The sequence below is a fragment of the Pinus tabuliformis genome, chromosome 2_2, assembly GCF_031772625.1.
Source record: "Pinus tabuliformis cultivar Carrire ecotype Pingquan chromosome 2_2, CPIR1, whole genome shotgun sequence".
Taxonomy (NCBI): Eukaryota; Viridiplantae; Streptophyta; class Pinopsida; order Pinales; family Pinaceae; genus Pinus; species Pinus tabuliformis.
In genome coordinates this window covers 463,373,161-463,387,979 of record NC_142300.1, presented here as the reverse complement: position 1 = coordinate 463,387,979, position 14,819 = coordinate 463,373,161, and positions in this window count along the sequence as shown.

Genomic DNA, 14,819 nt, shown 5'->3' with positions numbered 1-14,819 from the left:
TAAATTTGCAACCCAATTAGAATATCTATGAGGGAGAATGATCTGGGCATCTAACATTTTCTTAATTTCCTTTTCTACAGTTGGTAGAAGAGTTGGATTTATCCTCCTAAGTTTTTGTTGATAAGGGACTGCTTCTGCCTTTAAAGGAATCTTATGTTGTATTAATGAAGTATCATAAGTTTTTAGATCAGCATAGGTTCATGCAAAAACATCCTTATAATTTTGAATTAACTTAAGATATTGAGCTTGGATCTTAGGATCTAGAGATGCACAGATTTTGATGTTTTTAATATCATCATTTGTTCCAATATTAATTTCTTCTATGTCATCTTGTGAAGAAACGGACTGAGGGTTTCGGTGGACATCATTTTGATCAAACAATTTTTCTAAAGGATTGAGGCCTTTGGGAATAAAATTGTTAGACAATTGAATAATGTCATGATCAACAATTTTTGAATTGAAATTTGAGGTATCATTTCCATTTGTATTTTCATTTATTTCTGTTCTATCTTCATCAAGTTGTAGAACTGAAAATTCATCTATAACCTACAGAAAAGATTTCAAATGTCCATCATCTTCAAATATCTACCAGTGTTTTAGATTGTTTGGGATGGATGGTCTACACTTGACTTGTATTTGATAGAGTACATTGGTCTCATTAGGAATTTTAAATGAAATAGCAAAAATAGCGAAGGCATATGCATGAATATTCTGATTTCTTGGAATATAAGTCAAACTAAAAGCATCAAAGAATCTTTCGACTGAATCCCAAACTTCATTTCGATAAGACCTAAGTATAGGATGCTTAGTCTAGAAAATATTTCTCACTTGTTTAACAATAAGTTCTGAATCAGTAAAAACACTTAAGTTTTGAACCTTTAAGCTTTTGGCTAATTGCAGTCCCAAAAGGAAAGCTTCATATTCAGCCACATTATTTGTAACTTCGAAGTCGAGTTTGCATGATTGGGTGATATTTTCTTTTTCTGGTGAAATTAAAACTACCCCAGCTCCTGCTCCATCTTTTGTACAAGAACCATCAAAAAATAGTTTCCATACATCAGTTTGATTTGGTACAGGACTTTCAATTACATCTTCTATTTTAACTTGAGTTTCATGTATTTGGTTTGAAGAGAGTTGAAAGCAACCAAAATCCTGATCAATTGCATAAATGGGATGGTTCCTTGGCTGGTTTGTTTTGCAAACAGTGTGCACAAATCTTACCTCTCTATATAACCTTAGTTGTTCTCCCCCATAAACTGGAATAGTGGCATAAGACATATCCATCTAAAGAGTTCCCCCTAATTTGGCACAACAAGACCTAGAAAGGAGCATTCCAAATTTGGGAGGAATATATGTGACAACTATATCAAGCACTACACTTTTCACTGGAATTTGGGCAAGGGTGACTACTAAATCCTTAATCAATCCTAAGCAGGGCACCCTTTTAGAATCAAAGGTGTACAAGTCATGATAGGATCTGGGTATGTCAAGTTTCAAATGGTCCATGATAGTTTTCGGCATGAGGCTATGTGATGCTCCAGAATCAAGCATACAATTATATAACATGGAATCATTTGTCTTAAGAGTTACATAGAAAGGAGGCCCTATTTCATCTATCATATCTGAGCTAGGACCAAAGACAATTGTTGGTTTTTCATCTTGCAAACTAATGATATCACTTTCAACATAAACCAAGGTGTTTTGTATCCATTTGGAGACTTTATGTTTATACCCAGGATTTTTGGAAAGTTCGGAAAGTGGAATTGGGATTTTAACTCTTTTTCAACATTAAATGTAGTCAAAGCATTTTTATCATTTTGAGCAGTATCAATTGACTAATTTAATGGTCGAATAACAGTGTTTTAAGTTTCAGTAGCTTTGGTACAAGGTTCAATTATTGGAGTTTCCTTAGGAGCTCTTCCAGGGCCGAGTCTAGGCCTAAGATCACATCTCTTGTTCAACTCTGCAATTAAAAATTCAGAGAAGGCATGGTATTTAGAAATCTGTGAGGATTCTTGATCTTCTTGAACCTGATTTTGTTGTGGGAGAGGAATAATAACTGTTTGATTAGAAGAAGTATCCATGTTATTGATATCTTCAATAATAGTCATAGTATTTTCATCAGGTTGCTGGTCATCTATCAGTAAAGGAGTGTGAACCTACTGACCATTACTAGGTCTATGAAGAATTTGTAATTATGGATTATTTTTATACTAACCTTGATTTTGATTTTGGGGTAGTAACTGTTTGTTGAACTTTCCTAGGTTAAGTCTCAATCTTGGAAATTCTATTAGATAGATTTCTAAGAAGAAAAGTTATTTCATCTATTTTAGAATCTTTTTTTTTAGTCTTAGAAGAACTAGAGGAACTAGAGGCCTCTTGAATAGATTTGAGCTTTCTTTGGGCCTTTTCCTCTTTAGCTTTCAAGGAAGTCGAAGCAGCCCTATTTTCTTCCACCTCTATAGCATTTGTTTTCATATCTTCAAGAGTTCTTGAAGTTCTCTCTCTTAGCATTACAACAAAATCATCGTCAAAGGCTTTAGAAAACCTAGACTTAGCTGCTACTACAGAAGGTTTATAATCAGGGGGCATCTTATGATAAAGTTTATTGAACCTTTTGATAAAATCTGATACAGGTTCACCAAAATTTCTTTTAAGTTCTTCAAACTTAGTTAGAAAGTAAAGAGGATCTTTCTTTACACCCCATTGATTTTTAAATATGTTTGTAAGCTCTTCCCAATTTCTAATGGAATTTACAGGTAATTGCCTAAACCAGATTCTTACATTTCCTTCAAGTGACTGTACAAATAATCTCCCATAAACATTTTCTTGTTCAATATACATGTTATCTACAAAGTCTAGAAAAGCTTGAAGATGGTCCTCAGCTGAGGGACCAGTTTCTAAATTATCCCTGGGAAGATATTTCAAGTACCCAGCTAGGAATGCATCGAGGTTAGCAGGTAAGACTAAAGCTACATATATAGCCTGTAAAATAGGTCGGAATGCCATAGGAGAAGGTGATGTATGAGTTGTTTGCATAAATGCAAAAGAAGAAGATGAAGAAGAGATAGAAGAAGGTGATTGAGGGGGTGTGTGACTATGTGGAGGTGAAGAAGGAGGGGATCTCCTGAATAACTTTAAAGGAGTCTTAAGAACTAACTTTTGGACCTGTCAATGAATACCCTCTTTTGTTTCAAAGAGTGGATTTGAATATACAAAGAAGGTTTGTTCAGGTTGTTCAAAAATAGAAGCTTCAGGTCATTCAAAAGTGGAAGGGAATGAATAAATGGTAGGGGATATGAAATCTGTGGGTTTGTATTCAAGTAAATGAACACCAAAGTTAGACTCAGATTTAGGTGATCCTGGTGGTAATGGGGGCTCTTTATGCATTTCAAAAGAGTGAATGAGGAAAGTTGAATCTAAATCAACTCCCCTATCTAATATTTCAAAAACCTTAGGAGGTATTTGTGTCCAATCAAGATCGGATGGAATATTACTAGAAGGATCAAATGATACTAAATCTTTAGACTGCAAGGCAAAAGAAGAAGAAGAAGATGGTTCATGTCTCCTTTTAGAACTGGCTTTCCTTAGAATTTTTTCAGGATCTGACAGAAGATTCAGGATCTGACAGGAGATTAACTAAGTCAGATTCTGAATGAGATCTGGTGCGCTTAAAAGGTGCCAATTTGGGCTAGTGGAGTCGCCATGTGAAGGATTTTAACCTTTCAAGACATTTAATCACCTTAAAGGAATAGAATGAATATCATTTCCCCATGAAAACTTAATGAAATTTGAATCCCCGACAACGACACGAGATTGGTGTTGTATCTCTTAGATGATAATGGTCAGCTATCATGCCAGAGCATCTAAGATAATTGTTTTGGGGGTTTTGTTTTAATTTGGAGGACCAATGAACAAAATAGATGTAACACTGTAATGCCTAAACTTTTGAATAATATTAATACCAAAGCAGAGGGCTCCTATAAAATTTCACACAGTGAAATAGCTTGTATGGTGGTGAGCATAAACAAAAAATAATATGATTATCATAGTTTTCAAATTGAAAATTAAATAATTATAAGTATGAAAACCTTTGACCTATATTCAGAAGGTTTAAGAGAATATGCTTAAGCTTACAAAAGATGCTGATGATTTATTGATTCAGAGGGAATTAATTAAACAGATAGTCCATTAATTCATTCTCTTTATAGATTATCACTTCAGAAGCTTATAGGAATAGATTGAAACACAATTATTCCTACCTGGTTATCTCTGTAAGACATAAGGATATGAAAAAAACATAATGAGTAGTACTGTAAAAACATACAGGAAACACAAACTGTGTAAAACAGAATTCATAATCCTTTGCTTTGTATTAAGGTTCCAGAAAAGTCAAGTACATCAAATGTTTAGAAATGCTTCATCAAGGGTACAACCCATAATAACTCGTGAAGAGAGTTATTTATACAACAGTAGAACTAAGAAAATATCCTAAATTATCTTTACAAAAATAGGTTATCATAAAATCAAAATAATGGTTGCTAGTTGATCTGGAACTATTTTGAATTAGAGAGAGATTCTTCGGTGAAAATCACATGGAAAATCATTTGTCGACGCGTTTCGAACCAACAAGTGTGGTTCATCATCAGGACAAGTTGATTTTCCATGTGATTTTCGCCGAAGAATCTCTCTCTAAATTGATATGGATCATAGAAGCCTAAACTATTTTGATGTTGAGTTGTTGCTGACTATTGCTAAAAAAACTGAAAATTGGGGAAGTTGGCTGACGATTCCTCCAAAAGCTTAATGTTGTTTGATTTTCACACTGGATGTCATATTTACTTATGACCTTTCATCTGTATTTCTTTATCTACCTCCTCTGTTTTAGTCTTCTAACTGTATGTTCTGTCACCTGTTTTTACTTTTACCGGTCACAGACTGTGTAAATTGTTTCTTTCTATTTTATCTCTAGTTTAAACTTGATTATCTGTTTGTACACAAAACTTCTGCTAAATGAAGCCTTTGAATAGATTTCCTAAATATCTTGGAGTAAACAGGTTTTGTGACTAGTATCAAAACTGTTTATCCAGTCTCCTGGTCTTCTAATCACATGCAAAATAAAACAATTTATTAAAAAACACAGGTTGACAAGGAGGTGATAAATGGCTTCATTCGAGCTGAGAGGTCTGTGGACGGAGTCTTGGAAGTGTTTGGAAGGTAATTGAAGGTCAAATTGGGTTTCAGAGGTCCAGGGTGGTGCAAGAAGGGTTAGGCAGGGTTCATTGTGTAAACGAGCGAAAAGAGCGAAAACGAGGGTCTTTAGCATTTTAACAGGTAAAGTTTAAAATTTGCCATGGAATTCGATAAGTGAACAGTGGATAGTTTTGGCCTATGCGGGGAGGCGGTTTCGGAGGCCATTGCACTGCTTTTGAGTGAAGGGCGGTATTTTTTGGAGAGCATGAAAGTTAACGTAAAGCTGCCACGTAACAGCAAGGGGCCCGAGAAAAACCACGAATATCGTGCGCTCTCAGGCCGGTAAAGGTTAGAGACTAGGAGTGTGCGATATGGCTGTGGATTGTTAGACCTGGGGGTGAAAGATCTAACGGTTATCGCGCGGTGAAGCTGCACAGAGGGCAATCGCGCGGAGATTAGCGGGGCCCAGGGGATAATTACAAGTGATTTGTAATTAATTTAATGAATAAAGTGCAGGTTGAAAATATAATAAGCATGTTTAATATAGTGGGACCGGGGTTAAAAAGTAGTGGGGTTTGTTTAACCGCACCAAGGGTGGGTTAAAAGGTCTTATATTGGGAAAATGGTGAATATAGCGGAGTTGATTAAAACAAAGTGGGGGGAGACAAAACTTAAGCTAAAGGGTCTTTATGGGTTTTTTAGGCATTTTGTTGGGAAAAACATGAATGGCGGAGTTTAATTAAATAAAGCGGAGTGGGGAATAAAAGTTAGGATAAGGGGTATTTATGGGTTTTTTAGGAAAAATAGGGAAATTAATAAGGGGAAAGTGATTTTTTTAAGGGGAAAGAGTTTCACACTAGGAAAAGGGGGTTTTTAGGTAGGGGAATGAGTTTGGAGGGTAATTTGCTATGAAAATGTGTGAAACCAAGGGGCAAAGGTGAAAATGAAGGTAAAAGAGTATTTTCATAAGAAATGATGGGATAATGGAAAATTAGTAAGTATGTAGTGGGGGATGAAATGAAATGAGGGGAAGTTAACCAAATCAACTTGTGAAAATATTTTCACTTTCATAACTACTCCTGCACACTGAAACATTGGATTAAGCATGATAAATGTGCTTATGCTTCAATCAACTTTGTACTTCTGCAACCTTTCTTCTACCTACCCTTTACTTATCCTAACATTTTTTCTTCACTTAATTGGGTGCATTTAGGCTAGCAGATCTTTTCTTTCTTTTTTCTTTTGAAAAGAAAACTATCTAATCCTAACCTTATAACATCCAAGGGCTCAAATTAAACTGATGAGCTCCTTATTATTCTCTACCTAACTACTGATCTATCAAGATTAAACAATCTGGCTAGATATTTATTCTCTAACTATAAACATGAAATTTAAAGCATGAACCAGTCAAGATTAAACTATTTGACTATCATGGGTTGTGGCATTTATGAAAAGATGCACACAACCATTATTTTGCATAATAAAATAAAATGTAGTGGCACTTGGACTTGCACACTTTCATGATCTATTTTTTTGCTTTTTGCTTTTCTCTCTAACCTAACATTTTATTTTTGCCTTCATTTTTAGGGCATTTATTCTAAAATTTTCTTTGATATGGACATATTTATCAAAATATTTCCTAACATTTTTATTCAGTATTCTTTTTGTCCATATCTTAGCTTAACATTTTTTGAAAAACATTTTCATTTTTTGGACTAATTTATTTTAACATATCAAAACCAAAAAGTGCTACAACAAATCCTAGCAATAGAACTCTTAACTATAAATTCTAATATTAATATTATAAACCCTAAGATTAATATATTAAACCCTAGGATTATAAATCATAATATTAAAATTATAAACCGAAGGATTCATATTATAAACCCTAATATTAAACACTAATTTTGTAATGTCGCAATGTGGCATTGAATAAATTATGATGTAATGTAGTATTATGACAATGGTTGAGAGATTAATTGTTACATTGGGGAAATTATTGTCATAATGTGATTTTGGATAGGCTTATGTACCATTCCAATGTCACAGTGTTAAACCTTAATATTAAACCAAATATTATAAACCCTAACATTATAAAACCTAATAATAAAAACCATAAGGCCATAAACCCTGCAATTAATATATTAAACCCTATGTTTAGTATATTAAAACCTAGGATTATAAACCCTAAGTTTAATGTATTAAATCCTAACCCTAAAATTTATATTATAAACCCTATTACTAATGTTATAAACTCTAAATTTAATATGTTAAACCCTTATATTAATATTTTAAAACTTAGGGATTATAAACCCTAGGATTTATATTAAATTAATCATCATCATTAACAATGGTTGACCATGGTCACCATAGATAACTGCGATTGACAATGGTTGAACATGGCGACCGTAATTAACTATGGTGAATCATAGTCAACCATGGTGATCATAATTGATGATCGTTGACTTTAGTCAAACTATTGTTGACAATGTGTGACTATAGTCAAACATCACTGATTATGTTTTCAATATGGTTAAAAATTGTTTAACTATGATTGTCCATGTTTACTATAGAAATGTTGAATATATCTGATTGTCATCATGTTCACTATTATTATATATGGTAAATATAGGGTTGACAAAGTTTGATCATGGTTAACTATTTAAACATTGACTATCATTGTTAGCTATCAAAGTTTGAATATATTTATCTAATGTGATTGACTATATCTAACTATATGGTTCAACATGGTGGTCATCTTGACTATTGTTTATTGTGATGTTCATATTAACTATAATTGACCATATCAACAATAGTGCACCATAGCAAACATGTATTAATGTTTAAATTATCTATAATGAAGAGATTATAAATTTATATATTAATGTATTATTAATATGTCATTAATGTTATATTAAATTCTTATTAAATACTAAAAACATATTTAAATATTATTTTTTTATTAATTAAATAGTTTAATAAATAAATGTTTTAATTAATATGCATACTAAATACTTTACCCTTCACTTAAAAACATATATTAAGATTATTTTTAAAAATATATAGAAAATCAAATATATTATTTTAAATAAAATAAAAAAATTAATGATACGAAGTATATTAAAAAATATATAATAGACTATATAAGGTTATTTCTTGCTAGGACCAAAAATCAAGATCCAAGATGTGGGAAAATGTTCCTAGCATGCTTTGTTTGTTTAGATTAGGAGATTCCTCACATAAATGGCTTGATTGAGGATTTAGGAAACCTTCGATCGAGCTAGTTGAATTTAAAATTCAAGCACTTGATTGAGTGTTTTAAGTGCTCAATCGAGTTTTTGAGGTCTTAAAAACCACATCTGCAACACCATTTTGTACCCTAGCAAGCATAGGAAAAAATTTGTACTTAAGTAGTAGAAGTGTTCATGTTGGATTCATGAAGGAATCCTCTATCCAATGGCATATGAGTTTAACATTTTCAAATTCATATGATATTTTTCATCTAATTTATTTTAAACATAATGCCTGAATTTATTTTGAGCAATTTCAAAGAGGCTGAATAAAAAATCAATAACATAAAATATACACAACTAAAAAATTTCAAAAAATACCACTATATGTGTTTACGAGTCCTCTATAAAAAGGTACTCCTGGTTTTCCAATGGATACAGGTCCTCCTTCCAATGATTACAGTAGAATTTCTCCTTCTCCTTCCACATGCACACTGATTGAGCTATAACACGATATACCGCATATGAAAAGAAAATGAACTCTGTATATTAAAACGATATTTAGATTATTAAAAGTTTGGCTAGCTTTCTCTAGTAGTACAAATTTTGATAACATGTATTATGAGATGCGTACGTTCACAATTTATGTTACCCTATCACCATTAAATTTAATGTCTCACAGCTAATACTTAAACCCCCATTCAATGGTTACGTTATTAAACACATCGAGCATGTATTTGGACCATAAGATAAAAAAAATTATAATTTAAAAACCGAATTCCTACAAATGTTCATAACAATAAATTATGATTAAAAAATCAAATTCAACGACATGCAATAAGTCTTCTCGGATCGCAAACACACATCACTAAGTACACAACCCTTCACTTAAAAAACACCATTGATCGAATGCAAAGGCCATATCCATTTGGATGCCTACAAAAATTTATAAAAAAATTGGTGGCTTTTCAATATTGTGTTACAGTTAGTTTCTAGGTAGGGATTTGTTGTGCGAAGACTTACTAAATGAAATTGTGAGCAGAAGAATATAATTACCAACTTCGCGCTCTCTCTAGCAGCAAATGCGAGGATATCTATACAAGAAACAATGTTTAGGCAAACCTTTTCTAATCCTTATAACCAGAGAAACATAACACTGAACACAAACACATAAAGCTTACACATTTGATTATCAAAAAGGGCTTTTTATACACAATGGAGAAGCTTCTCGATCACCTAGACCATCGGTGGCGATGGCTTCTTCAAAAAGCTAAATAAATCTCGAGAAGCTCCGAGATGGATGGGCATTTAATATGTTAGGTGTTGGAATTATTGTTTATCCAACACTCCCCCTTAATTCCAACCATATGACAAGCACACAAAATACACTATAGCACAATACATGCAACACATACATATTCTTAATTAACATGCCTATTGGTCTAAGTCTTAGCCAGGCTTACAACATAATCTAGATTTTCTATAACACATAACTTACTTCTACAAAACTCAAATTTTTCCTTCGCAAGAGGCTTAGTGAATATGTCAACTACATTCTCATTTGTATTATAATATGTTACGGAAATTTCTTGTGATTGAACCTTTTCTCTTACAAAATGATATTGTGTGTCTATATGCTTTGAATATATGTTACAGAAAGTTTGATGATGCTTTGATTATCACATCTAATCACTGTAGGTTCTTGATGACCTTCACCAACATCTTCAAGTATTCTTCTAAGCCATATAGTTGCACATGTGGCACTACATAATGCTTTATACTCTGCTCCAGTTGATGACAAGGAAATTGTTGCATGTTTCTTACTACTCCATGATATAGCTCCTGATCCTATATTGAAGCCGTATGCAGTGGTGGATTTCCTCTCATCTAAATTTCCAGCCCAGACAGAATCAGAATCACTTGTCAATTCAACATTACAAGCATTAGTATATTCAATACCAAAATTGATAGTTCCCTTTAAATATTGAAGGACCCTTTTTGCAGCTATCCAATGGCTTTCATGAGGCTTAGCCATGAATTGACTAAGTATGCTTACTGCATAAGTAATGTCTGGTCTAGTGGTGGTGAGATAATTCAGACTTCCCACTAATTGTTGATACAATGTTCCATTCACATCTTTTGTTTCATCTTCACTTCTCAATTTGATATTTTGTTCTAATGGAGTACTCACCGCTTTACATCCATTTATATGAAATCTCTTTAGTAATTCATTTGCATATTTTCTTTGTGTGATTAAAGTCCTTCTAGCGACTCTCCATACTTCAAGACCTAGACAATAGTGCATCTAACCAAGATCCTTCATCTCAAATTCCTGTGATAACTTATATATTTAATAAATTTATCACCACTCCCTATTATTATTAGATCATCAACATATATAGAGACTAACACTATATCCCCATTTATATATGTCTTGACATACAAATTAGGATCATTTTTGCTTTTGTTAAATCCTTGTTGAAATAAGAATTTGTCAATTTTCTCATACCAAGATCTCAGTGCCTGTTTTAGTCCATATAAGGCCTTTTTCAACTTGCATACAAGATGTTCTTGTCCCTTCTTTACAAATCCTTCCCATTGAACAAGAAAAATCTCTTCTTTTAAGTCAACATTTAGAAAAGTTGACTTCACATCTAATTGATGTAGCTTCCAATCATTTTTAGTTGCCAATGCTATCATTATTCTGATTGTATTCATTTTTGCAACCGAGGCAAATGTATCTTCAGAATCTATACCTTCTTTTTGCGAATAACCTTTTGCAACCAATCTTGCCTTATACTTGTCTATGCTACCATCAGCATTAAATTTTTTCTTGTACAACCATTTTGATCCTATAGGAACCTTATTTTTCGGGTAATTCTGTTAATTTCCAAGTTGCATTTTTCATTATAGAGTCGTATTCTTCTTTCATAGCTTCCATACATTCTTTATGATTTTTAGCTTGCTCATAATTTAAAGGCTCAAAAACAATCATTATTTGAGACATTAAAGCATAATCTTTATACTTGATAGGGGCTTGAATCTATCTTGTTTACCTTCTTAGAGGTTCATTACACTGTGGAGTACCTTCTCCTCTTCTTCTTCTTTGTGGAGTGCCTTCATCACTTCTTTGTGGACTTTGACTCCTTGACATGTCTCTTGGAATGTCCATGTGTTCTTGAGCTTGAGTTGATTCCACAACTTCTTCTTCTTCCTTAAAGCTGTCATAAGGAGGCTGCCATACATTATGTTCATATTCTTTTATTTGTTTATCTACATGCTCATGAAATATAACATCTCTACTTGCAAATACCTTGTGAGTACTTGGATCATACGTTTTATATGCTTTTTTATCAGTGCAATATCCAATAAAAATGCATTTGATGGATTTGGCATCTAACTTTTTCCTATCCTCTTTAGGAATATGAGAAAAGGCCTTGCATCCAAATATCCTTAAATGACTAACTTTAGGTTTAAACCCATAAAATGCTTCAAATGGTGTTTTGTGCTCAAGATACTCAGTAGGGCTTCTATTTTTAAGATACATAGTTGTATTAATTGCTTCAGCCCAAAAACTATTAGAAAGTCTTTTACTTTTTAGCATACTACGAGCACATTCAACTAATGTTCTATTCTTTCTCTCAGCTACTCCATTTTTTTGAGGATTATGTGGTACTGTAAATTGTTGCATAATTCCATTTTGTTTGCAATATTTGATAAAAGCTCCTGAAGTGTACTCACCACCTTTATCTAATCGAATAATTTTAATGCTATTTCCTATTTTCTTTTCAACCATACTCTTGAATTATTTAAAGTATCCAAACACATCACTTTTGTTTCTTATAAAGTACACCTAGATGTATCTAGTGCTATCATCAATAAATATAAGAAAGTAATATGCTCTGCCAAGTGACTTAGTTTGCATTAGACCACATACATCAGTATGCACTAGTTCAAGTATTTCACGTTTTCTTCTATTTTCATGCACATGAAATTCTGCCCTATGTTGTTTTCCTAATGCACAACCTTCACATTCAAAATTTTCACCCTTAATATTTGGAAGACCTTCTACCATCAATTTCTTTCGTAGTAATATTAGGTCATTATGATTTAACTGTCCATACCTTTGATGCCAAAGCTTGATGCCCTTTCTTCATTACATCTAACTTGTATAATCCTCCAACTCTCATTCCTTTTGCAGAAACCTTGTCGTTGTCCTGCACATCCTTTACCAAACAATGTGATTTCACAAATTCAACTTTTAAATGTTGATCTGTAATAGTAGAGACTGAAATTAAGTTCTTCTTTAATCTTGGAACATACACCACATTTTTAATCTGTTTTTCTTGTCCATTAGGCATCATAACACTTATATCACCATATCCTTTAATTTCATGTGATCTATTATCTCCTAAATAGATGTGTCCACCATTATTAATCTCATGATAAGTATCAAATCAATCTCTTTTGTATGACATGTGTATTGATGCACCAGAATCTATAAACCAAGCATTATCATCATCAGTTTCTACTGATAAAGAAGCATTGGACACAAACAATCTAATATTTCTAAAGTCATGACTAATTGCTTCATCCCTATCAACATAATTTCCTGAATTCCTTCTTTGTTTAAATTGATCATACCTTCTTTTCATACAATTATTAGAAAATGACCAGGTTTTCCAAAGTAATAACACACATCATCTCTACTTGATTTGGCATTTGTCCTTGGTAAAGGTGTACCTTGAAATGATTTTTCCTGTGGCTTTTTTCCATTATTTTTCTCCCACTATTTTCCTTTGAAGGAATTCTTCCCTTTGGCCATCAATGCTAAATCTGAACTAGGATATTTTTGTTTATGACTTATTCTCTGCTCTCTTTCTGCATAAGTATACCTTCCAACTGATCAAAAGTAGGAGCCTTCTCTCTAGCTGAAAGACCAGTGATAAACATTTGATATTCATCAAGCATTCCATTTAATGTCACAGTAACCAAGTTTGTGCTAGATATTGTTTCACCAATGTCACCTAATTTATCCTTTAGATCCTTAATTCTAGAAATAAAATTACTTACACTTTCATTTTCTTCCATCTTAATTGAAAGAAGCTTACTCTTTAAATACAATATTCGATTTGTAGTCTTCGTCTCATACAAATTTTTTAGAGTGTCCCATGTCTCCTTGGATGTTTTGCACTCTCTAATGTGTAGAATAATATTTCCCTTAACAGACATCCGCAAAATAACCTCCGCTTTGTTTTCTCATCACTCCCAATATTGAATTGCAGCATCTATGGCTTGAGGGGATACTAGCTTGACTTTAGTTCCAAACACAATCGTCCATATATTATAGCCTTCCATTAAAGTCTACAACTTAAACTTCCAATTTGCATAATTTTCACTATCTAACTTGTTAGAATCTGATAAATAAGATTATGCTAATACATTTTCCATTATCAATATCCTTATGAATCTTTAAATACCAACTAGCAAAATAAAAAAAATTCACAACTTCAATAGTTATTATTTTTTATTTATTTTTTACTCAATCACAAATAATAACACCTCACCTTTTTAAAATTAATTTTTACTTACTCCTTACCCTTCTCTTCTTCTTTTTGTTTTTTATTACTTTATTTCATAATCACAAAAAAGCACAAATCATAACCGTACTCTTACTTCAAAGAATGGATCGTTACACTTTGCAACACTTCAACGCATTCTCAAAATACATCTCTACAACACTTCAACCCATTCTCAAAACACATCTCGGACGACACAAAATCATATGATTAATTTAGTTTTGCACCAAAATCATACTTTACCAAAAGAATCATAAATAATTCATCACAAAACCAACAAAATAGTATATCATATGTTAATCTAAATGCTAGATGAACATCAAACTTTATATCCATTAAAATTTTGGTGGCTTGCAAACTTTCATTCATTCGCATGCTTGAGCAGAGTAATAAACTGAACATTTCTTAATTTAAAGCAACTTCAAACACTGCAAGAAATAAAAGCGTGGACCTTCCTAACGCTTCTCCAGCTCAGCCCTGGCTTTCTTCAATGTTCTGCTGGACACTCAAAAGCAGACTCCTCGCCCTGGTTTACTCCACACACAGGTCTAAGCTGCTTTTATACAATTGATACCCTCCACAACGTTTCCTCTTTTATCTGCACACAAGCAAATTTCTTTAGGCAGCTCTACTTACAGCAAAAAAACTCGTACACACGGTGATGTAGGAATCTCTTCCTTCAGCGATTTCCCTCTTTATTTGTACACAGGAAAGAACTCTTACGCTCTTCACGAGAAGCTTCTGGCCAATACACCCTCCATGAGAAGCTTGTTGCACACGTACTCTCTGCACATACCCTCAACGATCTCTCACTCTC